The sequence below is a fragment of the Triticum aestivum genome, chromosome 2B, assembly GCF_018294505.1.
Source record: "Triticum aestivum cultivar Chinese Spring chromosome 2B, IWGSC CS RefSeq v2.1, whole genome shotgun sequence".
Taxonomy (NCBI): domain Eukaryota; kingdom Viridiplantae; phylum Streptophyta; class Magnoliopsida; order Poales; family Poaceae; genus Triticum; species Triticum aestivum.
Window position 1 is genome coordinate 72,405,043 of NC_057798.1, and position 26,647 is coordinate 72,431,689.

Here is a 26,647-nt window from a genome sequence, read left to right on the forward strand (position 1 = left end):
CTGAATCTTCGACGAAAGTAAGCAGGACTAATGAACCGAAAGTTGTCTGGATAACTAAACAAAACTTGCTACACCAGATGCACAAACTCCAGTTAAGACTGTAACTGAATCGGTAGGCCAGGAAGAGTTATCGAACCTTCTGAATAATTTCATAATGAAATATTCATTTTAGAAGAAGATGAACCTGCGTATTACAAGGAAGCTATGGCGGCGGCCATCTCAAAAGAATGACTCAAATCCGAAATAAAGTCAATATACAAGAATCAGGTTTGGAACTTGGTTAAATCCTCCAGAGGGTGTGGAACCCATACAATGTAAACAGATCTTCAAGAAAAACAAACACTGATGGTAATCCTACCATCCATAAAGCAAAGCTAGTTGCGAAAGGGTTTTCGCAGATTGTGAGAATCGATAATGATGAATCTCTCTTAGTAGCAATGCTAAAGTCCGTGCGGATTATGATGGCAATTACTGCATATTTCGACTACAAGTGATAGCAGATGGATGCCAAAACTTTCTTGAATAGAAATCCCCAACAGAATGTATATATGATACAATCGGAAGGTTTTGTCGATCCTATGGATGTCGTAAATTGTGTGAAAGCTTCAAAGGTCTATCTATGGTTTGAAGCAAGCATCAAGGAGTTGGAGTCAATGTTTTGATGAAGTGGTTAAAAGAGTTTGTCTTCATTAAAATAATGAAGAAGCTGGTGTATACAAGAAGTTTAGTGGAAGCTCTATAGTTTTTCTAATCATACATGTAGATGACATATTATTGATTGGACATGATTTAAAGTTTCTTAGCACAATAAAAGATTAATTGAAAATGTGTTTTTTGATGAAAGACTTAGGCAAAGCAGCTTATATATATTAGACATAAAGATCTATAGAGATAGATCAAGATGTCTAATTGTGCTAAGCCAAAGCACATACATTAACAAAGGTTTTAAAGAAGTTTAAAATGGAAAACGCACAGAAAGGTTTTTCTCCTGATGTCACATGGCACAACACTTAGCAGAAATCAATGTCCTAAGACAGTTGATGAAGCGTGTTAAGATGAGTGGATGTGCATACTTCTGTTGGTCACTAGCCGGATGTGCATAGTTTTGTTGACCACTAGTTGGATGTGCGTAATTTTGTTGATCACTAGACGGATGAGCATAGTTTGTTGATCGCTAGCCGGATGTGCATAGTTTTGTTGATCGCTAGCCGGATGTGCATAGTTTTATTAATCCCTAGCCAGATGTGCATAGTTTTGTTGACAATGTTTTTTTAGCCTTCTTGTGTGTGTACAGTGTTCCAGAAGTTGGAGAAGAAAAACTTCACCGTCATGCATTGTTGGTTGAAGTTGAATGGGAAACCGAAGTGGAACGTATAGATAGCCAAGACCGCCGCCCAAGCCACTGAGGAAGAAACCAGTGACCCAACCGTTCCAACAAAAGAACTACCCAAGAATATTAGAAGAGGGTTTCGGGGAAAGAAGTGGGAGGAGGAGAGGGTGAAGCGAGAAGGTGCGGGGTGAAGATGACGGTGAGGTTCGAGGACATCTTGACCAAGAAGTGGGAGGCATATGTCAAGCGCTCGGACATCAAGTATAAAAGAGAAGGCGGAGAGGTTCAAACTTTTGATGGACGCGATTGAGAAGAAGCTAGCGCTAGAAGAGAATAGGGCCATAATCGAAGAGAAGAAGGTCATGCCCGAGGAGAAGAAGGCGGTGCTGAAAGAAAAGAAGGTGAAGATCGCAGCCAATACAGAGGACGCCAAGATGTTGTCATTGAATGTGGTGTCTTTGGATGCCGATGCAAGGATGATCGTGCAAGCCGTCCACTACAAGATATTGCAGCGACATAAAGATGAGTTGGAGGCCGCAGACAAGGAGGAGGACGTAGCGGCAGAAAAGGAGGCCGAGGCCGAGGATTCATACGCGGCGGCGATGGCGGCGGCACCTTGAGCATCAGCTCGGAGGCTCGGATTACCGGTTCGGCGGGGCAATTATTTTTGCATGGACTGCCAAACTGATATTCTTTTGTGATTAGGCATGTAAAAACTTTAAGCATGCTTGTCTCTTTTTGGTTGTGATTAGACATGTGATTCAGAGGGCGCTATGGATCAGACTTTATTTGAATTTGAAATTGCCCTTTACTGACGGATATATACAGGATAACATTGGATGGCCGCCTCTCGCATCATGTCCGCGGACTGCTCCCGCTGTCCGAGGACGAATGCCGGAGCAAATTTTCGGGTCAGTGTTGGAGACTCCCTGATAGAATAAAATGACCAGTTGGTCTAGTTGTCGATTGTATTACATATTTAGAGTGAAACTTGAAAAAATACATGGATGAAGCAGGGTATATTTGCACCCACCTAAAAAATATATTTCTCAGTGCCAAAAAAATCTAAAAAAGTTGCACGCGCATATCTTCACATTTTGTGTGTGTGCAGATAGTTTCGCGGATAGGCGGCCTTTTTCGGGCCTTTGCAAAAAGACAAAAAAGGGGCTCATGGAACACTATTTTCTAGCACTAATATTTTTGTTTTTGCAGATGCAGAATAGAAAGATAATTTTTCATAAAACTTTGTGCCGTGCACATATTTTTTGCGGAGTTGTACGCGTGTTTTTCTAATTTTTTGGACATTTTAAAACGCGTTTAAAATGCTTTAGAAAAACGGGTGTAGATGCACCTAGGTTCAGGACGTCCTCACTCGTGGAACTTTTTTTTCAAGGAAACTTGTTGCTACTACTTTGTGAGAAAAAGAAGAAGTGGCCCGGCCCCCGACCACCTTGTGGCGTAAGAAAAACTTTGTCTTGCTGTCCAAACCAAAATCCCTCCGTATTAACACCCGATTAAAATCAAATCAAACGAAATAATGCCTCTTCCACCTCCACCGCCGGATGACAGGTGGCCCCGAGGAGGCTCCCGACCCCACGACGCAGCGACATAGCAGGCGACAAAATCGAAGGCCAAAGACTCCTTGCCGGATTCTATTACTTGCCGTCCATGATTCTCTCGTCATATAAATAGCCACGACCAACACGGGTCAAACCATCCAAGAAAATAGTTGTCGCCTCCCAATCGCTCCTCGCGTACGTACCTCGATCGACCGACCTACCATGGAGACGGGCATCGGATCCGTTGACGGGCCCAAGGGGGCGCCGAGCGGCGCGGTGGCGTGCCCGGCGACGTTCCCGGCGTCGGCGCCCACCTTCGTCGGCTCCCCGCACGCCACGCTGGGGCGCCACCTGGCGCGGCGCCTGGTGCAGATCGGCGTGAGCGACGTGTTCGCCGTGCCGGGCGACTTCAACCTGACCCTCCTCGACCACCTCATCGCCGAGCCGGGGCTCCGCCTCGTCGGCTGCTGCAACGAGCTCAACGCCGGCTACGCCGCCGATGGGTACGCGCGCGCTAAGGGCGTCGGCGCGTGCGCCGTCACCTTCACCGTCGGCGGGCTCAGCGTGCTCAACGCCATCGCCGGCGCGTACAGCGAGAACCTCCCCCTGATCTGCATCGTCGGCGGGCCCAACTCGAACGACTACGGCACCAACAGGATTCTTCATCACACCATCGGCCTCCCTGATTTCTCTCAGGAGCTGCGGTGCTTCACGCCGGTGACGTGCTACCAGGCCGTCGTCAACAACCTCGACGACGCCCATGAGCAGATCGACAAGGCCATCTCCACGGCTCTCAAGGAGAGCAAGCCGGTCTACATCAGCGTCAGCTGCAACCTCCCCGCCGTCCCCCACCCCACATTCAGCCGCGACCCCGTCCCCTACTTCCTCGCACCAAGGTTTGTATGCTCCCTTCGTTCTTTCCTGCTTTTATTTTCTTGATGATACGTTCGTGCCATGATCGATCATGCGCTGCATGCATGCATGGGAAGATATATATGACGGATGAATTGACGTGTGCAATGCATGCAGGATGAGCAACCAGATGAGCCTGGAGGCGGCCGTGGAGGCGACGGTGGCCTTCCTGGACAAGGCGGTGAAGCCGGTGATGGTGGCGGGGCCCAAGCTGCGGGTGGCCAAGGCAGGCACGGCATTCGCGGAGCTGGCGGACGCGAGCGGCTACGCGGTGGCGACCATGCCGTCGGCCAAGGGGCTGGTGGCAGAGACGCTGCCACGCTTCCTCGGCACCTACTGGGGCGCGGTGAGCACGGCCTTCTGCGCCGAGATCGTGGAGTCGGCGGACGCCTACCTCTTCGCCGGCCCCATCTTCAACGACTACAGCTCGGTGGGCTACTCCTTCCTGCTCAAGAAGGAGAAGGCGGTGATCGTGCAGCCCGACCGCGTCACCGTCGGCAACGGCCCGGCCTTCGGCTGCATCATGATGAAGGACTTCCTGACTGAGCTGGGCAAGCGCCTCAAGAAGAACACGACGGCCTACGAAAACTACAAGAGGATCTGGGTGCCGGAGGGGCACCTGCCCGAGAGCGAGCCCGGCGAGCCGCTGCGCGTCAACGTGCTCTTCAAGCACATCCAGAAGATGCTCACCGGCGACAGCGCCGTCATCGCCGAGACCGGCGACTCGTGGTTCAACTGCCAGAAGCTCAAGCTCCCCGACGGCTGCGGGTACGTATTCCGATCAATTAACATCTTGCGGTTTTGCTAAGTTGATATGAGCAGCCTTGTGATCCGTGCGTGCAGGTACGAGTTCCAGATGCAGTACGGCTCCATCGGGTGGTCGGTCGGGCGCTGCTCGGCTACGCGCAGGGCGCCACCGACAAGCGCGTCATCGCCTGCATCGGCGACGGCAGCTTCCAGGTGACGGCGCAGGACGTGTCCACCATGCTCCGCTGCGGCCAGAACAGCATCATCTTCCTCATCAACAACGGTGGCTACACCATCGAAGTCGAGATCCACGACGGGCCATACAACGTCATCAAGAACTGGAACTACACCGGCCTCATCGACGCCATCCACAACGGCGAGGGCAACTGCTGGACCGCCAAGGTGACGTGCGAGGAGGAGCTGACGGCGGCCATCGCGACAGCGACCGAGGAGAAGAAGGACTGCCTGTGCTTCATCGAGGTGGTGGCGCACAAGGACGACACCAGCAAGGAGCTCCTCGAGTGGGGATCCAGGGTTTCCGCCGCCAACTCTAGGCCACCCAACCCGCAGTAGACATTATACTAGATCTCGATTTTGATGATTTGAGCGAGGCATTTTCGATTTACTAGAATCCAGCGTACGTTTGATTACTACTACTCCCTCCGTTCCAAAATACTTGTCTTTCTAGGCATTTCAAATGGACTCAACATACGGACGTATGTAGACATATTTTAAAGTTTAGATTCACTCATTTTGTGCCGTATGTAGTTACTTGTTGAAATCTCTAGAAAGACAAGTATTTAGGAACGGAGGGAGTAGTATGCTTGCATGCATGCAAACTTCGCATACTACTTTCTAGGCTCGAATAATTATTGATTAATAAAGTTGAACGATTCTTCTTATGTCGTCTTTCTACTGCAGAGAGTTAAACAAAATAAGTTTGACAATCTTTAGCCTCGAGCTCTTCTCAGTCCTTTTTTTTTTTGAAAGAAAAGGTAGATCATGTTCTACCTTATGCTTTCAAAACAGGCCGTAGCCTGGGTGAAAGTCATTTTACATGTAGGCGTTCTATCAGCCCAAGAAGATAGACGTTCCCTGACATTTCCCTCGGGTGCTTGCAGTCTCCGTAGCTTGATCAGGTCGGCAACCTCAGTGAGAATCCTCCCAGCTGTCCAACACTTGTTATGAAAAACTTGCTCGTTCCGATCATGCCAAAGCGCTACGGCAGCAGCTGCAAAGAAGACATGCCAGAGCGCATCATGTGCCTCCTAGCTATTTCAAAGGCCAAAAAATCTGCTGCAGATTCACATGAGTGAGATTGCCAAGTCCAGGAGGCCGGCCTTGGCCCAAACAGTTTGGGCAAGTTCCCAGTCCTTTATCTCAAAGGCCAAGAAATCTGCTGCAGATTCACATGAGTGAGATTGCCAAGTCCAGGAGGCCGGCCTTGGCCCAAACAGTTTTGCTACTCTCTGCACCAAGCTCCACCGCTAATTGGACTCCTCTGCTGCAAGCCAACAATTCCGCATGCTCGGGAACAGTGACGTTAGAGAAAAAAATGACAAGCCCCCGCGCGAAACATGCCATGATGATCACGCACGACCATTCCTCCGCCAGCCCGTGCTCCTTCCTTCTTCATGGCTCCATCGACATTCACTTTCAGCCAACCCTCCTCTGGTCTGCTCCAGGAAATATATAGTACCTGATGGTGATGTCGGTCTGCCTTAATTTGGATGTTTGGACTGCCACCGACCCATCTCTACAAGCATTTCTAGCCAGCCACATGTGATATAAATAATAAAGACATATAATCATGATAGCTTTCTCACCTTCCGTGTGTGTACTGAACCAATCAAAGGCATCAAGCAACCAAACGCTCATATTGGCCTGAGAATCGATATGCTTGGGAGGCATAAAGTCGCCCTCATTGTCTCGAGCATCAAGCACCAGGCTCCAAAATTGTTTGGCACAGGAGCACCTTCAGAACCGGTGCAGATCCGTCTCTTCGACGCCATCCACAACGGCGACGCCATCCACCGCCGCCGGAGAAAGACGGCGAGCGGCGGACGGCGGTGGCGGGCTCGCCCTTCATCCCAGGGGCGGACTCGGGCTGCGTGCAACGGCGACCCTGGGCGCCAGGCGTGGTGGCGGAGATAGGAAGCTGAAGCGGCGGCTCCAGGGCTTTTGGCGGGGCTACGCCTCCATGGCTTCCGGGGCAGCATGGTGGCCAGCCATGGCGCACAGTGGCGACGGATCTGGGCGCCCTTGGCTTCATCCTATTCTGCTTCAACAGAAGCCCTTAAATTCGTCTAATCGACCATTTCATAGGCAAGGGTGGAGGAGAAGCAAGCCGAACGTCTAATCGACCCGGACACATCAAAAATTCTCGGCGCCAAGAGAAAGACGAGATTCAGTAAGTAATTCACTAAGTGCTTTCTTTTATAAGAAGAGCGTCGGTTTGGAAGAAGAAAATGAAATACGAACAACCGCGCTGGTTGTAATAGATCGATTTGAATGCGTCTTCTTGCTCCAGCATTCAAGTTCCATTTCAAGGGAGGATGACGTACCATGATACTTTCTGTTTTGTCGAGCCCTGCCCAAATTCGTCTTGCTGTGGGTGGTGGCGGCCCGTGGTGTCGTCGGCGCCTAGCTAAGTGTCCGGGATAGTTCTCCACTCCGACGAGTGGAGGTGGTTGTCGAGGCGGCGGGTGCGTCGGATCTGGGTGTGGCCAGATTTGTGGCCGGCGTTGTCGGGTCGGCTTGTTCGGCTGCCGGTGCGCGCGGGCGGTGGGAGCTGGGTGGGTTCTAGCCCCAGATCTGGCCGCAGTCATCCGATCCTGATAGGTGGGCTTCTCTCCTGCGGGTTCCTGACGGTGTCGGCGTGGTTGCTGGGACCCTGGGCACGGGTGAAGTTGGTGGAGGAGATCCAGATTGGGGGGGGAACCCCTTGGTCGGCCCCGGTCGGCCACGCCGACAACGACGCTCAAGGGCGCCGCTTTTTTCTTGGAGACGTTGAGCCAACCTTGAGGATAAGGCGAGCGCAGGGCGGTGGCTTCGTTGGGTGCCGTGGTGGCGTCGACAGATATCCGGACTGGTAAGGATGATGCGGTTCTCTCTCCTGAAGATGGGTCAGTGGTCCCTGGTAGGGATGATGCGGTTCTCTCTCCTGAAGATGGGTCAGTGGTCCAATGAAAATGGCGGTTTCTAAAACATGTGCATGTGGTGTGCGCTTTAGATCTGCTGCACCGGCTGTTAGTCCCGATACGTTATGTGGATGGATCTGTGACAACACTGGTTTTAGATATGGAGAGTGAGAGCACTCCTCATTATTAAATTTGTAGGTGTGAGTAGTGCCTTCGGGTAATTTGATGTATGTACTTATCAGAACTTTGTGGAATAATTAATAAAGATGGTTGCATGCATCGATTGATGCAGAGACCGGGGTTTAACCTCCTTCTAAAAATAATCGATCTAGAGTCCAACGTACGTTTGATTACTACTCCCTCCGTTCCTAAATAATTGTCTTTCTAGAGATTTCAACAAATGACTACATGCGGAGCAAAATGAGTGAATCTACACTCTAAAACATGTCTACATACATCCGTATGTTGTAGTCCATTTGAGATGGCTAGAAAGACAATTATTTGGGAATGGAGGAAGTAGCATACTTGCATGCATGCAAACTTCGTATATTCTGTTAAATATAAAGACGTTTTTTCTGTTAAATATAATTGATTGACGACACTGGTTTTAGATAATTCGTCCTACTATTTCTAGGCTCGAATAAATAATTGATTGACTAATAAAGTAGGATGATTCTTACTTCCTCCTTTTTTTTAGTCTGCATATAAGATTTGGTCAAAGTCAAACTTTACAAAGTTTGACTAATATTATATAAAAAAATATCATCATCTACAATACTAAAGTTATATGTTATGAAAATTAATTTCATCATTCATCTAATAATGTTAATTTCATAGTGTGAATTTTGATATCTTTTTCTACAAAGCTAGTCAAACTTTGTACAGTTTGACTTTGACCAATTCTTATATGCGAACTAAAAAAACGGAGGGAGTAATCTGTTGGCAATCTTTAGCCTCGAGCTCTTCTCACTCCTTTGTCTCACTCAGATTTTCTTATTTCTCAATTTAATCAATGAAGAACCAAAATATAAAGACGTTTTTTCTTCAACGTCTTATATTCTGTACAGAGGAGTACATAATATGGTTTTCGTAGTCGATAAGGAAACAGAGAAAAAAGATTAGAGCAACGGTTCTGCTAAAGCACCATACTTGCAATTAAACTTGCAAGAAGCATGGGCTTGGAACAACCGTCATTATATCTGCACAGAGAAAATCAGGCAAGTTTCAATCCAAACTAGAGTGTGCTTCGCCGTGTCGTTCTTCACTAGTGGGTTGTTGCGGTCAGTTGTTTCGTTGACGGTTGTATTTGTTCTCAGAGGAGAATGGAGTTGTTGATGCGTGACCGTGGTGTCCGTGCCAGTCTGTGAAATTGTTGCTATAACAGTCATATATGGCCTGCCAATGAATTTCTTGCTCGCACAGCTCGACTCCGCCCTGCTTACTTGCTTAGTCTGTTCTATTACTAGCACAGAACAGCCGACTGTCATGTTTTTTTTTGGAAAGTTAACACGGATTTTAAAATTAGAAAAATGTTGCGAATTAAAAAAATCATGGATTTTACAAAAATGATTTGAATATTTTTTTTATAGATTTCAGATAACGTTCCCTAATTTTGAAAAAGGTTCAAAAATCCAAAAATCAAGGATCTTAAAAATTCTCATGAACTTTAAAACTATTGATGTATTAGTTATGTCAAGAATTTGGAAAAATGTTTCATCGAGTTTTAAAAATGTTCATAGTTTTTTATTTTCATGAGTTTTAACAAATATTAATGAAATGAAAAAATAAGTTAGAAAAAAAAGGCATGAAAGGAAGAAAGAAAAACATGAAATAAGAAACTAAAAACCCAAGCAATGCGTTCTCAACACCATGAAAACCGGCCGACCCATTATGGCTATTTACTCTCAACTAGCATAACACAACCTTACAAGCGGTGCCCATAGCAATCCAGCAGTTCTCGGTGCACTTGAGGCTCAAAATCTAGGAAATGGAAGTATCTTAGAAGATTCCAAAGCATGTGTCAAACCCACTGGAGAAGGAGGCGGGGAGAGGGAGGGGAGAGCCATCATGTGCAGGACACGAGCACGTTTCTTCTAGGTATTCCCCTGTCCTTTATTCGAAGCAAGTCAAATTAAATAATAATAACACTGCAAATCTTGAACCAAATAAAACTAAAAATAATAAAATGGTGGTAGAAGATAATAATGGAACACCAACGCCCAAAAAAATTGTTGAAAAACAGGTAACTAAGACTTAAAAGACAAGCCTGGCCCATGAAGCTTTTCCTCCACAATGGCATCGAAGCGTTGTGCCATCTCCGGCGTCATATGGTTCACCCAGTCTCCTGCCACCCCCTTCCTGAAGAAAGATGTGTGCGGGAACTTGACAAAGACCTTGTTCGCGCCCATCTTATCGGCACGCGCGCCCCTTAGCGTCTCGATGCTGCACAACTTCATGATGTCCTCCGGTAGGCCCGCCGCCTCCTCGGTCACCGTGAACAGCACCTCGAGAAACCGCGCAACCTCCCTGATGCTGTCGACCGGGTCACGCAGCATCTCCTCGTACCGTAGGAAGAGGACCCTCCCCGGGGCGTGGCTTGGCTCTCCTGCCAGTAGCCGAGGATGTGGTCCCAGATGGGGCCGTTGGAGTGCTTGCCCTGGCATGCATTCTCGAACAAGTCGGACAACGTGTACGTGCTGCCTTCCGTGGTCTTGGAGCTTTTGTAGAAGTGCCATAGGGAAACCACCATATCCTTGGGCTCCCTGGATGCACATAGAGAATTTTTATTTTTTTTGAGAAATGGATGCAGACAGATGAGTAGCCAAAAATCACACTGAATGGAAGTAAAAAAAAAACTAGGAATCGTTTTGTACCACTTTTATTTCAAAAACAATACCACATTTTTTAGAAAAGGAAAAAAATTGTACCACATGTATCTGAGTAAACTAACGGCCTGTGCATGGTTGATGTGTACGCAATGCATAAGTCAATGGTGCTAGCTAGCTAGCAGTGTGGATGATCTCCTCCAGCTCTCCTCTAACTCTCTGAATGAAAGCGAAATTAGCAGAGAGAAATGGCAGGTTTTACGTAGATACCTACAGACGTACACGATCTTGCAGCCGGGGTCGTGGGCGACGGAGGGAGGCAGCAGGGAGTGGTGCACGTGCGTGTTCATCAGCCTGGGCGACGGCAGCGCATCCAGCTTGGCCTCCTGCCCGGCGCTGAACAGGCTGTCGACCAGGGGGACGCAGTCGTGCGGGTTGAGGCGGAGGAGCGGGTGGTCGCCGTCTCCGGGTGGGTAGGCGGCCCGCGCCACATCGTGGCGAAAGACAGGGCCTTGAGCCACGTGGTGCCGCACTTGGGCGGGCTCGCTAGGAGCACGTCGTCGTGGGCGCGGCGTGAAGCGCCGCTGGAAGGAGAGCACCCCCGGCACCCTCCGGTGGGGCAGCCAGGCGCCCTTCCACTGCCGCATCAAGTGGCCTGCGTGTACGGTGATGGCGGGCATGTGTACTCTTCCGGCGGGGAGACGACGTGGTCGCCGCCGCGGCCGCAGACGTCTTTGAACGGGACGGGGCCGACGAGGCAAGACGATGAGCCTGGAGTGGCGGCCATGGTTCTGGTTTGGTTTGGTTGTACAGTACGCAACTTACAATGGCGCTAGCTAATAATCAACGAGTTAACAATGGCATTAGATCTTCAAAAAATAACAATGCACTAGATGCAATCCAGTAGAGTGTGTTGACATCAATCCAACTGAAACAGTTAAATAAGGAGAGTGGCTTTTTAGATCCAGCCTTGGATTGCTGCCATTTCAAAATGAGATGTGTGACAGTGCTGTGTTTGCAGGCTGACTACCGTATTAACAACGATGGTCAATGCTGCGCGGAATAGTTCTTCAGTTTCTTGGGCTGAACAATGCTTCACCTGTCGGGCCTAATTTGTTTCTGTTTTTCTTTTTAACAACGAAAGGGGCTTGAGGCGCCAAATATAGTGCAGTAGGACTGGGTGGAGAGCGCGTGTGCATGTGCAGCGTAACTTTAAGTTTGTAATTTCCTTAGTGGAGTATGGCGTTATGCCAGCGAGAAGGGTGTTGCCGGTGCATGCGAGCTGCATCCGACGGCTAGCGACGAAGGTGTTTTTACGGTTCTCCGGTGGTCGGAGACAGAGGCAGGAGGTGACTACTCCGTATGCCCTCTCTTTAATAAGTTCGCACGCCATCCAGATCTGGAGGTCATTGCGTCGTCCCTTAGAGCATGGTTAATAGCTCAGCCGGCTGCTGGCTATAAACCATCTCCACGTCACCTATAAAGCCTTCACGCACAATAGACAGGCTTTTAGGCTGGCTGTAAGACTGGCCCTAATAATTACTTAGACATTTAATACTGCATGTGTATATCACCTGTTGTGATCCAATATAAACAACAACTTTGTGGCCATTTCAATCAGCCTCCTAGTGTCAAGTAGGAGTATACTAGATGATCAACTCATACCACATCTAAATTAGAAGTATCAAATGAACATGCAGCCATGACAGATGAAAGGACAATACAGCCTAAAAGAGCAGAGTTGAGATAAGTAGGGGCACGAGTGTAGCTACAAGCATCAGATATATAGAGCATGTCATATAGAGCATGTCATATATGGAGCCATATATGATACAGATTAAGCCTAAAAGAGCATGGCATATATGGAGCCGTATATGATAGAAATTCAGCCTAAAAAAGCATGGCATATATGGAGCCATATATGAAACAAAGCACAGCAGCTTCACATCATACAGATTACAGAGCATGTCACATATGGAGCCATATATGATACAAATTCAGGGTTAAAAAATGTCATATATGGAGCATATATGATACAAAGCACATCAGCTCCACACCGTACAGAGAAAAGACGCCTCAAAAGCATCTGATTTTTCAGAGTTGAGATAAGTAGGGACACGAGTGTAGCTACAAGCATCAGATTTTGATTAACTACGTTAACCTAGATGCATACCATGCTTGCGGATCGGAGTCGTCAATATTCTCAGTCGTGTAGCCAAGCAAATGTAGCAGGCGGCGCCCAGCAAGGGCCTTGACCCGAAGTACCTGCTACACTCGTTGCTGCAGCCTCGTGAGCAAACATGTCCGGTGCAGAGGAGGCCGCCAGCGGAATGAGGCCGTCGCAGGACGGGCTGCGGCGCCGGCGGGATGAGACGAGGCGTCGCCGGTGAGACGGGTTGAGGCGCCGGCTGGACGAGATGTGGCGTCGACGCCCACCTGCTTGCTTGATTTGACGCCGCCGGTGGTTCTAGGGTTGGGGATGGGCTGATTTAGGGGTGATTTGGAGGCTTTGAGGCTTCGATTTGTTGCGCGCAGGAAGTGATTGGGGCTAGGCATGGGAAGAATTGGCGCACAGGGGGAGGAAGAAGCGCGGGAGGCGCACCGGATCGGAATCGCCAGCTCTGGCGCCCGCCTCAGGCTGCAAGCGGGCGGCTGTTCTTTGGTTTTGGCGATGTAGCCGGGCGACTGAAGGAGCGCCCGCTCCCTTCTCTTTCCTCCCTTCTCTTCCCTCAGGTAGGATTTTTCTGACGTGGAGTGGCTTGCAGCCGGCTGATTAGGCTCTATTGTACTTGCTCTTAGGTGTGGCTTGTGGAGTGTGGGCTCTTCATTGATGATTATGAGACAACTGCTATAAAGAACATAAGACTAAACAAATAGAGGATCATTAAATCAATTTTGTCCGCATAAAGAAAATCAACTATGAAGTATGCAAGACCGTGTGGACAAGTGAACGAGTAAAAAAATTTGATTATCTTTATCCAGTTCATTGTCATTATGGTGTTGTTGTTTTTAACTTGTTATCATGAGATCTTATATGTATGTATGTAACATGTCGGAATCTTCGCTGAGAAGGCTCTGTGTACTAATGATGTTACGTGAGTTGTACTCTAATGCGTACATCTATTATATTGTGTTTGAATTATTGTTATGGTAAAATGTGTTGTTTGTTATGGTAAAATGTGTTGTGGCTAATCTGAGACACGTCTATTGTAATATGTATGATCGCATATGCAAGTTTTTGTTGTTGTTTAATGTTGGGTTTGTGTTGACGGCTGGACATGTAGCTGCGGCGGGTGCCCCGGACTGCCTGCCACAACTAACAATATATTTCAATGGTGGGCGACCGCCCGTCACTAATGTCATGTTAGTAGTGGCGAGTGCCCATGTGAGCCTCGCGCGTCACTGCCAGACATTCCTGCGGTGGTGGCAGCATGGTAGTATAAGTATTTGAAATATAATAATAGCTATTATTTGATTGTCTTTCATATGCTATTGAGAAACAGTAAAACAGAGCCACCTAGGAGCCCTCACAGCGCTTTGCCGTACCTAACCGTTCGATCCATCCATCGACCGTTCTCTTGAACGTCTTCGTTTATCTCTTGGGCCGCTGCTCCACGGAACTATCTGTATCTGGGGCTGCTGAAAGAGGAGCTAGACACGCTGTGGAAAACGCCAGCCAATACGTGAGACGTCGCAGAGAAAGAATATTTTCCTATGAGAGCCACACTGCTCACGACGGTGCACGACTATCTTGGTTACGGATATGTCGCGGGGCAGGTGGTCCACGGATTTTCTGGATGCGTCAGGTGCATGGATGACACAACGTATCGCCAGCTAGATAGAGATCTCGGGTCTTCGAAAACCGTGTTCATGGGACATCGAAGGTGGCTTCGCGACGATGACTCATGGAGAAAACATAAGGATCTGTTCGATGGTGAAACCGAACCCCGAAGACGCCCACGTACGAGGAGCGGCGAGGAAATAGACGAGCTGTTGAAAAATTGGAAAGATTGCCCACTGTCGGGAAAGAAGCAAAAGGCGTCAGAGCCGGGAAAGAAGCGAAAGGCGCCAGAGACGCTGCTGAAGGTATGGAAAACGAGGTCTGTTTTCTGGGACTTGCCGTACTGGAAGATCCACCGTGTGCCTCACAGCCTTTATGTCATGCATATCACGAAGAACATGTGCGAGAGTCTACTTGATACCCTGCTCAACATGCCAGAGAGGACCAAAGATGGTTCGAAAGCAAGGGCAGACTTGAAATCAATGGGCATCAAGGAGGAGCTTCACGCTAATGATGATGATGATGAGGGGAAGCAGGACACGGAAAGTCGTCGCAAAGGCAAAAAAGCCAAGAAGACCGGAAATGACTTCCCTCCCGCGTGCTTCACTCTAAGTCAGGAGGAGATCGAGCAGTTTTTCACCTGCCTCGTAGGAGTAAAACTTCCTTACGGTTACGCGGGGAAGATAAGCAGATACCTAGACTCAGCGAAGCAGAAGTTCAGCGGGATGAAGTCTCACGACTGTCACGTGCTGATGACGCAGATACTTCCAGTTGTAATCCGTGGGATCATGGACGCACGTCCGTGAAACGCTATTTGGCCTATGCAATTTTTTTGACATCATCTCTCAAAAGTCGGTTGGCGTGAGGCAACTCAGAAGGCTATAGGAAGAGATCATGGTGATACTATGCGAGCTTGAGATGTACTTCCCGCCGCATTCTTCGACGTTATGGTGCATCTGCTGGTCCATATTATGGAGGATACCATCCAACTCGGGCCGACGTTCCTGCACAACATGATGCCGTTCGAAAGGATGAATGGTGTCATCAAAGGATACGTTCGCAACATGTCACGTCCAGAGGGAAGCATAGCCAGGGGCTTTCTGACCGAAGAGTGCATCTCCTACTGCACGAATTATCTAGGCATTGAGAACCCCGTTGGTCTGCCCGTCAACAGGCACCTCGGCAGGCTCGCTGGATGGGGTCACCGTGAGGGTCGCCGCGAAATGCATGTCGACTTCGAGGGTCGACTCGCCGACTTTGAAAGAGCAAACCTAGTCGTGCTACAACACATAGACCCGGTCGATCCTTGGGTGGTAGAGCATAAAACCTTTATTGAGAAGACGTACAATGACCGAGGCCAACAGAGGACGAACGAAGATATAATCAAAGAGCACAACTCATGTTTCACGCATTGGTTCAAGGAGAAGCTTCTGTCGTACCCTTTACATGAGGATTCTTCCGCGGAAGAACAACTCTTATTCGCCTTGTCACAGGGCGCCGAGCACAACCTGATGACGTATGAGGCGTACGATATCAACCGCTACACATTCTACACTGAGGGAAAGGCCATGAAGAGCGATGGTTATCAGAACTCCGGGGTAACGATGGAATCCTACACCGGTAACGACAAGGACAGATACTACAGAAAGATCGAGGAGATCTGGGAGCTGAGCTACGCTCGAGAGAAGGTCTCGATGTTCCGTGTCAGATGGGCCAAGAGCATCCTAAAAGAAGACCGGTATTTCACCACCATGGTTATATCCGAAGCCAAATCCAAGACCGCGGGCGCAAACTTCGACGTAAAAAATGAGCCATGGGTACTGGCTTGCCAAGTGGACCAATGCTTCTTCATTACTGACCCGTCAAAGCCCAGTCGTGTTGTCGTGAGGAGAGGCAAAAGGAAGATGATCGGAATGGATGCAGTCGCCAATGAGCAAGACTTCGACAAGTACGGCGACCCGAAGATGAAACATGACGACGACGATGAAGTACCAGCATACACCACAAGAAGAAGCAGGACCACCTACCTAAAGGACGTCCGTTCAAGAGAAGAACCCCATTTGCGAAAAATAAGGGCAAGAAGATTGTGAACAGATAGCTAGCTAAGATCGATTGTATTTAAATTGTAGCCTTCATTTCTTGATTGTATTTCGACAAATGTTTTCATATTCATAAATGTTTTACCAATTCGCAAATGAATGCAACTAAAAATCCAAAAAAAAATATTGATTATATTTTTAAATAACAAATTTGATGATATTTTTTCATATCCATAAATATTTTGAAATAAAAAATTTGATGATATTTTTTCACATTCATAAATGTTTTCAAATTTGATTGTCATTTTCTAAAAAAGTATTAGATACAACTAAAAATAATAGTCCAAGAAAAAGTACTAATGGCGCACCAGGAGAAGGTGCGCCATTGCTATCAATGTACTTATGGCGCACCCCTGGGAGGTGCGCCATTGCTAACTTTTCCCCCTCTATCCCTTTCCCCCTCGCCCCCGCGCCAGATCCCCCGCCATCTCGATCGCGCGCTATCCCCCCTTGCCAGATCCCCCTCGCCGCCGACGACCCTCCGCACCCTCCCCCGTTCCACTGCCGCCGATGACCCCCCGCTCCTCCCCCGCTCCACCGCCGCCGACGACCCCCCGCACCCTCCCCCGCCAACTCCACCGCCGCCGACGACCCCTCGCACCCTCCCCTGTCTCCTCGCTCGGTTCCCCCGAACGGAATCGGCCGAGCGCACCACCCACCCCCTCCCTCCCCCCAGAGCGAGACCTAGGGTTCAAGCCGCCGCTTCCGGCCCTCCGCCGCGGCGCGCCAGCCGGCCGAACCCTCCGCGGCCCCATCTGTCCACTCCAGGAGTCGTGCCTCCTCCGTCTGCATCGAGCCCCCCCCCAACTGTTTTACCAAATGTTTTACCAATTCAAAAATGTTTTACCAATTCGCAAATTAATGCAACTAAAAATCTAATAAAAATATTACTAATGGTGCACCGCTAGGAGGTGCGCCATTGCTATCCCAAAAAAAAAGTTACTAATGGCGCACCATCAGGTGATGCGCCATTGCTATCAAAAAATAATTACTAATGGCACACCGCTAGGGGGTGCGCCATTGCTAACCCTCCCCCCTCCCCCCCACTAAAATCCCCAATCTCACATTTCTCTCTAAGCCCTCCCCCCACCCCCCCCCCACCACTGCCTCGCCTCACCCGTGCCGCCCCCGTGCTCGTCGTCCCTGGCCGTGCTCGCTGCCCCCGCCGTCGACCCCCACCACCCCCGCCGCACCCGACCACCACCGCCCACAACGCCCCCGCCGCACCCGACCACCATCGCCCCCAACACCCCGGCGCCTCGCTCCCCGTCGCCGACCCCCACCGCCCCCGACGCCCCCGACCCCCACCAGACCGCCGCCGCCCCCAAATCTCTCTCTCGCTCCCGGCGGTGGCTGCCTCGTCGAGCTGCCCCTCGACGGCGGCCAATAGGAGCTTGTGATGGTACCATCTTGTTCTGGTAAGCGGATCGCGGCGACTCCGGCGGAAGCCTCCCCCATCCACCGCGCTCCTTCTCGTCTGGATGTGTAGATCCGTGGTCCTGACTGTTCCTTTGCTGTTGTTGTTGTTGCGCAGACGAAGGGAACGGGCAGCTTCGGCAAGCGCCGGAACAAGACCCACACGCTGTGCATCCGCTGTGGCCGCCGCAGCTTCCACCTGCAGAAGAGCACCTGCTCCTCGTGTGGCTACCCCGCCGGCTGCATCCGCAAGTGTAAGTCCCGCCGCCAGATCCCCTTCCCCTATCTTAGCATGCGATTCGAGTCCTTCTGCCTAGCTGCTTTAGGCAGATGTGGTGCTTGGTTCCTGCGCGAGGCCGTGATTTCTGAGGGTTTCGATGTTGTTGTGGTAGCCCCATCGCTGTTGCCTTGAATCGCATTCATGCTAGCTCTGTGGCTCGACGTGGGACGCATGTGGCTTGATGTCTTTATCTGAACTTTCATTGTGAGTAGTTCTTGTTTGATGTGATGTGGCTGCCTTTGATCATAAGCATGATAGTTTGAAGATGTTGTGAATTTGCTATGATGTTTTCCTATGAATTTGCTATGTGGTGCTGCTTATATATGCTAGAACTAATTTTGATATGGATGTGCTGATTGTGTCAAGTAGTAGTACAAGGTTGTTGCCCTCTGGATGCTACCATTGTATTTGCATAGAGGAAATATTGATGGCCTATCTGTCCTGCATATTGTGCTTTGGATGTGCTTTGGCCTGATTGTTCACAACAATATATATACCGTGGTAATACTAGAAGGTTGCTCCCTGCCATATTGTTCAAAGCAATATATACTTTGGAATTGAGCTGCTCTGATGAATGCTTTTGTATGATGTTGAATTGAGCTGCAGTATATGTACTAGATGTATACTAGTAGTAGATGTATACTAGTAGTAGATGTCTATTTGCTATTAATTTGAGTACTACAAGCATTCATAGGCTACTAGATGATGTTGATTTTTTGCACATTTAGTTGTAGTAACTTGTACTTGAGGATACCAAATCAAGAAGGCCCAATCAGATTTGCATGATGAAACTGCAAGTTTGAATCTCTAGGACTCTTTGGGTGTAGCTGCCTCTTTAGTTTTTTATCTGTAGGGAATTGAAGTGAAATTGACTTCCCTTGTTTTTATTTCTAGACTAGATTTTAGTGGCAAGTACATACAGGTTCATGTTCATATACACAAGTCTGTATTTTTGTATGATTCAAGTTTATTTTTTGTTTTTTCAAACTGGGCTACTTGCTGAGACAAATCTAGATATGACTTCCTCTTCCAGTTATCCAATATAAATATTGACATATATGTAGGCAGTCAAAGTGTTGTGTCCAAAATGAGAGATTTCCAAAAACCAAATGACATGCCTACTGCCACTAGACAATACAACTAGTAAGCTTCAGGTTGCCTACATGGCATGCCTACTGCCACTAGATTATAATGGGGCCTGTTGGACCCATTTTAAGCTTTGGCCTGTCAGTTAAGTAACCTTAAACAGTTATGCCAGGACTCTGAACCAAACATCTAGCCCAATATTACCTTCAGCTTTTTCTGATTTACAACACGAGGTAGCGACCAGTAGAATATTTCTGCAGGTAATTGTCGTGTAATTTGGTCGAAAATTTGTTTGTTGTTACTTACTTTGTGTAATCCGTCTGTAGGGGATTCTTGCAGAACTTGAGTACAGTCCTGTGGGGTTCATCACCCGTTGTTACAGAGTGATTCAGTGATAGAGACCAGAACAGGTGCGGTTCATCATCCACTTACTTATAAGGGAGCAGTATGCATCTAGTGTAGGCTTGTATACTTGTATAGTTTGAGATGTCTCCTGTTCTGGGTCATAGACTTTGTGCCATGGCCACATTTGGTTTTCTGTTTGGCCTCAATTTGGCCTGGCAAATGATGGTCTACTAGCTGGCAAGATGCTTTGGCAGAAGTTCAGAACTGTTATGTAGTATTGGCTGTTAGTCTGATATGAATCTAGAAGTGTTGATTTTCCTTGGTATATGTTGTGTTCAGTTTTGGCAGGAGTTCAGAACTGTTAGGCAGTCTTGGCCCTGTTGAAGAGATCATATGTTCATAGCTCCAACTATCGGAAGTCCTGTAATTCTTCACTCGCTGACCAATAGAGGATTTGTTTTGGTTTGGTATATGCAAAAAGTAGAGGTTTTCCCCCTGATTGGTACAAGTGTGGTATAACAAGTGTGGCCAGATTGCATAGTTCCCTTCCTGTAGTGCACACTCATTGCTGGAGTTTCAGTATAACAAGTGTGGTATAAAAAGTTTCAGTATAATAAAAAAAATTGGTCTCTTGAATTCTAGACAAGATAATGTGAGCTAGCCTGAAGGTGATGCACTGATGCCCAACCAATAAAAGAAAGAAAATAACCCCGTGAATGCTTTTATCTTTTATTTAGGCAGAAAAGTGCCACAAAGCAAGGATAAGATTGCTGGAGTGGCCTCTCTTTACTTGTTATTTGATTATTTGTCAATATTTTGAAAATATTATGGGAGAACAATGGCTGGTCTAACTAGTTTATCTTTGTTGCAACCTGCATTTATTGACCGATGCCATTCTTTTGGTATGCAGTGATTATGGCATCTACTAAATCTTGAACTGGATAGTATTATCGTGTTATATATTTCACCGTTTTGAAAAACGTTATATATATTCATACTGATGTTGACTCTATAAATCATACTTATTAGACATGTTTTACGTGTTGATCCATCAATTGATCACATTGAGAAAGACTTGTAAAGATGATGATCATCTTTTGCAGAAAACAATTTCTGTAAACACGTCAGTAACTTTGCTAGTTTGCTGGGTTTTGTCTCCGACCCTCGTGTCGTGATGATTTTGCAGGTACCAAGAGAGGCCCTTGAGCTTGCTGGAATGTCGATTAACTTCCATTCCGGCAAATTCGGGTACTCCGTATGTCCTATTTTCAGCAAAGGTCATGCTGAAATTTTCCGTGAATTTTAGCATGACTTTGCTAAAAATAGGACATATGGGGTACTTGCGACTAATGCATGGGCCGGGGTATCTTAGTACTTAATTAAGTAGGATCAACTGCCTCTTGTGTTATACATATAGAAGTGTGATATGTTTACTGTCTCTTGGTGTATTAGAATTCTCCTTCCCTTTTCTTGATAGGGTATATTATTAGAAGATACCCATATATATCAGTCAACCTAGGGTGCCTCGGCATCGATAAATCCTAAATGATGAAAACTTAACTTAGCATTTAGGGTGCCTCGGCGTCGACAAATCCTAAATGATAAAACCTTGGCTTTTAGGGTGCCTCGATGTCGATAAAAACCTAAATGAAGCTTAGGCTTTTAGGGTGCTTCGGCATCGACAAACCCTAAATGATAAAAGCTTAGCTTTTAGGATGCATCGGTATCGACAAACCTTAAATGAGGAGACAAGAAGAAGGGGGTTAGGAAGGGACTTGGACCTTAGCAACAACACACTAACAGGTTCCATCCCAAAGCACCTAGGCAATATCACAAACATCTCTCAATTGTTTCTTGATAATAACCAACTTTTTGGAAACATTCCTCGAGAATTAGGTTATTTGGTCAACTTAGAGATCTTGTTCCTTGACAATAACCAACTTTTTGACCAAATTTTTTTCCTATTTAGAGCGAACATGGCCCACAACGATGAGGCTGGCGGTTCGGGCGGCAAGGCATTCTGGGAGCTATCTCAGGAGATGGAGGAAGAACCTCACCGCTATGAGGACGCCGCGGAAGACACCGATCCTGACTACACAACCCCTAGTGGCGTCGGGGATGACACCACTGATGATGCCGCCGAGGATGCCACCACTGATGATGGTAGTGCATGCACAGATGGTAGCCAGCCGAAGAGGCAACGGAAGGACCGACGCCCGAACATGCTCGGCACCGTCAAGGAGGAATTTACTGAAGTGTCCTCCGAGGGGCATCCAACGACGCCCAAAGAATTAATCAAGGGGTACTCGGTTTAGCTCGGGTGCATTCTTCGGAGCACCATCTCGATCAACACCGAGAACCTAAGGCATAAGGACCGAGGGAATTTGCGCAACCTCCTCTTCACGAAGCTGCACGAACGATACAAGTTCCCCGCTGACTTTACAAACGCACGCCTCTCAGGGAATAAAGTGAACAGTGTCGCCCTCACGAAGATGAGCACGGCCCTGTCTACTTGGAGAAGCGCGGTGAAGAGAATGATTGACAAAGGTGATAGTTATGAGAAGATCAAGGAGAAAAATCCTTCGATCAGCGAAGATGACTACAAGGAGTTCAAGATCAAGTGCGAGAGCAACGCAACCGTGGAATCAAGTCAGTGGGGGAAAGATATGCGTGACTTGAACTAAGGGGTCCACCAACTCGGTCCCGGCGGTTACAGAGTGGCGGAACCTATATGGGACAAGGAGGACGCGGAGCGCGTCGAGCAAGGCCTACCGCCCCGCTTCGAGAAATACCGTGACAAGAAGACCAGGAACTATGTCAGGGCCCGGTACAAGGTAAACCCAGTAACAAAGGAGCTTACCACGGATGCGAAGACCAAGGCGCTTGAGCGTGTTCTGGTAAGGAATACACCCCCGCGTAATTAGCTCCATATAGTTGCATTCTAATTAATGAAGCCAAATTTCTAAATGGTTCACATTCCTTTCACAGGACACTGAAAGCAGTAGCGCGGGGACGTCTCAGAGCTCCCCTTGGGACAATACTTTAAATAGGGGGTTGAACGTAATAAAAAACAAGGATAAGTTCAGTAAGCCGTCAGCAGCTGGTCGTGTGGCCGGCAAAGGCTTGTCCATGAAATGGTCGTCATACTATAACGCTGGTGGGCGAAAGGAGAGAAAGACCAGCTCAGAAAGCCAGTCGCGCGAGGTTCAAGAACTCAAGGCACAAGTGGCGCGGATTCCGGAGATGGTCCAAGAGCAAGTGCAACACCAACTGGGAATGACGCTCACCGCCATTGTGCGTACCTTGATTGAGGGGCTGCAGGCGTGGATTACGGGTGGCCAACAGGGGCCGCCCCCGGTTCCCAGCTTCACGGCCAGCAACTCGCACAACGCGCAGGTGGCGCCATTAATGTCTCCGGCGGAGGCGGTATTGGTGTATCCGGCGCCGGCGCGGCCATTGGAGCTTAATGCACCCGGTTGTGTGAAGAATACGTCGGCCGGCACCTCGGCAGCAAGCAGCCGCTCCGTCACTTGCACGCCCGCCGTTGGCGGTGCCTCGACATTAGCCGAGCTTGATGCCATCACGGTAACTAAGCCTCTTGACCGATGACTTCATCTCCTTGCCTTTGACTGGGCATCCCTGATGTCCTACATGTTTTCGCAGGGCGTCGGCGCCGACGTTCCATGCACTCTCCTGCACTTCGTGGGCGGCAAGTTGATCGATGTCGCCAAGGGCAGAATCGTTCAACCGGGCAACCCCGTGTTCCACCGTAATCCGATGCCACCCACCGTGTATAGGATTCAACTGGTTCGGGTGCTGCCAGGCTGCGACGACTTGCTACCTTCGTTTTGACCCGCTGGGGCCGACGAAGATGATGTGATGACCCTTGGCGCCTTCTTAAGCTGGCCCCTGCTTTGGCCGAAGAGCCAGATTTGTTTGGGGGCGGGGGACACCACCCCACAAACAACACTGCCAGTCGTGCCGGCGCCAAGCCATGGAAAGACCGCCGCGACGCTAGCGGACATGCCGGACATGCATATGGCACAGGATCCGGACATGCATATGGCACAGGATCCGGACGACAACGACGACAATGGTTGTACATTTACCAACGTCGATAAGTACTTTTGCCGAACATGGGTACGGTGACGAATTCTTGGGGCCTCCTTCTCAAGAACCCAACCCTGCAAAAGACGACCGCGATCTAGCTGGTACCGCGGAGAAACCCAATTGCAACAGGCGTCGTCTGGCGTTCAGTTCTCAGGAGACGCCTCCAGCTGCCGCCTTCACCGAGCCTCAGATAGCCGAGGTGCGAAATATTATCATCCCCAACACACTTAAGAAGGCGGTTTCTGAGCAGAACTCGATCCCATTACAGCAGAAGAAGAAGGGACGGAAAAGAAATACTAACAAGGGTGGTGCGAGCCAGCCGGCATCGAGTACGATCCGTACTCAGGACGGGCCACCTTCACCTAAGGATATCTCGAGGAGGGTGCATGTGGCGGGTAGGCCGATGCTACCGACTAATCTGCTCAATGCTGCAACCGGTGCTATGCGGAGTCTGCATGACAGTGTTCTTTCTTTGGAGAAGCGGCGTCTCTCCGAGAATGATGTGGCATACCCGGTTTTCAGGTGCCAGAGGGCAAGGGCTTTGTGGATAGCGCCATCGGGGGTACGATCGCCATGCGGTTTGATGACATCTTCGCTATGTTTAACCTTCATCCGCTGTACTACACCTACGTTCGGCTATTTTCGCTGAGTATGGAGATGCGGATCATTAGAGACAAGACCGCAGACATTGTGATAGTCGACCCCTTCTACATGCGTGCCAAGATCTTGGGCAGCGCTGGGGACCAGCAAGTCGCGAGTTCACACCTCGAAGGCGTCATTCTGACAAACCCAGATAAGGATAACTTCCTCGTGCCTTACTTTCCTGAGTAAGTCATCCCCTCACCGCCCCGTAACATATGATTTCTTAGATTTCGATCGTTCTTTTTTTTCTTCTAGCATTTCGTGTTTTGTGCATTGACACACATTGCACACTCATCCTCTTAAGCCCGAAATATTCCATGGCCACGCATTTCGACTCGGACCGTCAGTCGAAGAAAGACTACACAAATATCAAGAAAGTTCTTGATGATGTTCTCCCCGGCTACGCCAGATCTGGAGGCATCTTCAGCAGGCCAATTCGTAGGTACGACAAGAACGTGTTCACCCATAATACAACGTTCCCCTGCGTCAAGCAGCCGCCTGGCAGTCAGAAGGATGCCTACTACGCCCTCCATCACATGCGGGCGATCGTACGGGACCATAATCACCTTCTGCTACCAAATAATCTCAAAGATTGGGCCACACGCTTGTCGGCAATCCAGGACGCGGACATCAGACAAGAATTATTTCGCATCCAGTCGGAGTTTGCGGAAATCATCCATCAAGATGTCCTTTGTACCTCGGGGCGGTTCTACCTCAGATATCAATCGTCCAACAGTGAGATAGAAACAACGCTACAAATGCAGGCTGACAACGCCCGCGATTTCATGACCATCACGAAAGACGACGGCTTCATCCACGCTCCGGTCCCTGAGTCGAGTCGAAAGTAGTGATGCTATATAGTTCTGAAATGTCGATTGACTCATGTTGTAATATTAAACTTTAATGAACTTGTATGTCTGTTTGATTTGGACAGTCGTTCAACTTATATGTAATTGATGCTATTTATTAATAGGACCATGAATCATGCTATTAATGTGTTGCTTTTCTCTTCCGATCCTTTTGTTGCATACTTATATATTGCTTATGTATTGTCTGTGAATTGCTACTAACGTTTTGTTTGGCTAGTGCATATATAGAGATGTCGTCGTATGTCGTGTACAAGGGTAAGGTTCCCGGAGTCTACGACGACTGAGAGGAGTGTCAGAGACAGGTTCGCCGTTTCAACGGTAACAGTTACAAAGGGTACACCACTAGGGCGAAGGCGAAAGCTAGATACACGCGCTATCTAGCGGGAGAGAGGAGGGAGCGTTGGAGGAACCGGATGAAGACTAGTTTCATCGCGATGATGCTCATCGTGATGACCGCAACTTTCTTCTATGTGATGGTAGTTTAGATGATCGATATCGACTTGTAATGTGAAGACAAACTCGCTAGTCGCGGTCTCGAGACTTATAATGTTCTAACTTTGTTCGATATTTTAAATTCGGAGACTAATATGATGAATTGTATTCGGAGACTAATATGATGAATTGTATTCGGAGACTAATCTTCTATTGTATTCGATAAATCTGTTGTTTATATGTTGTATTGTCTATATTCTGTGCAGTAATATATTTTGTAACCTGTGAAAATATCAGAAAAGAAAAAAAATTCCTAATATTCATACTAGTGGCGCACCACTCTGCACTTTAGTGGCGCACTGCAATAAGCATACTAGTGGCATATCATCTATAAGTGCGCCATTAGTAAGCCAGAGCACAAGGTAAATATGGCCCCCTGGGAGGCATACTAATGACGCACCGTGTGATATACTAATGGCGCAATCCCTGATGTGCCATTAGTATCTGGTATACTAATAGCGCACCTTTCATTAGTACTAATTACTAGTGGCGTGATGCTAGTGACACACCTATAGTGTGCCATGCCATTAATGGCCAAAACAGGTGCGCCACTAGCAGGCCTTTTCCTAGTAGTGGACAGCCGCTAGCGAGCGCTAACGAGCCCCCGGCCGCCAGCTAGACGCTTCCAAAGAAAAAACAAACTAGTGCGCGCACGTTAGCAACTGCACTACTACGCCGGCCCAATTCAGCAAATACTTTCAAGGTTTAAAATAGACCGGGATTAGAGAGTTCGGTGTGCTGATTTTAGGGATTGAGAGTTCGGGTTTGATTTAGCTTTTGCCTACAAATTCAAGGTTTGTTTTGGACTTTTTCAAAAAAAAAACCACGTGCGCGTGGTGTGGCGGCCAGCAGCGTGGAGTGACTCGCATGGCCACCGCGCGTGGGGTCCGACCGACGCGACCAATGGCGTCGCATGCCGACTGCCCTTCGGGTCAGATCAGGATGGGCAGTGGCCGGGGATGCGGATCGATACATGTCGATTGGATACCACCCGCTCGCGATTCGATACCATTC

The 26,647-nt window shown here is 48.4% G+C and overlaps 2 pseudogenes; one reads left to right on the top strand and one right to left on the bottom strand.

The window, feature by feature from the left end:
- The first annotated feature begins 3,030 nt into the window (after window positions 1–3,030).
- LOC123043542 (pyruvate decarboxylase 2-like) lies at window positions 3,031–5,277 on the top strand (annotated as a pseudogene).
- Window positions 5,278–9,934: 4,657 nt separating this feature from the next.
- Window positions 9,935–11,300, bottom strand: LOC123038972 (cytosolic sulfotransferase 5-like; annotated as a pseudogene).
- Between the last annotated feature and the right edge of the window lie 15,347 nt (window positions 11,301–26,647).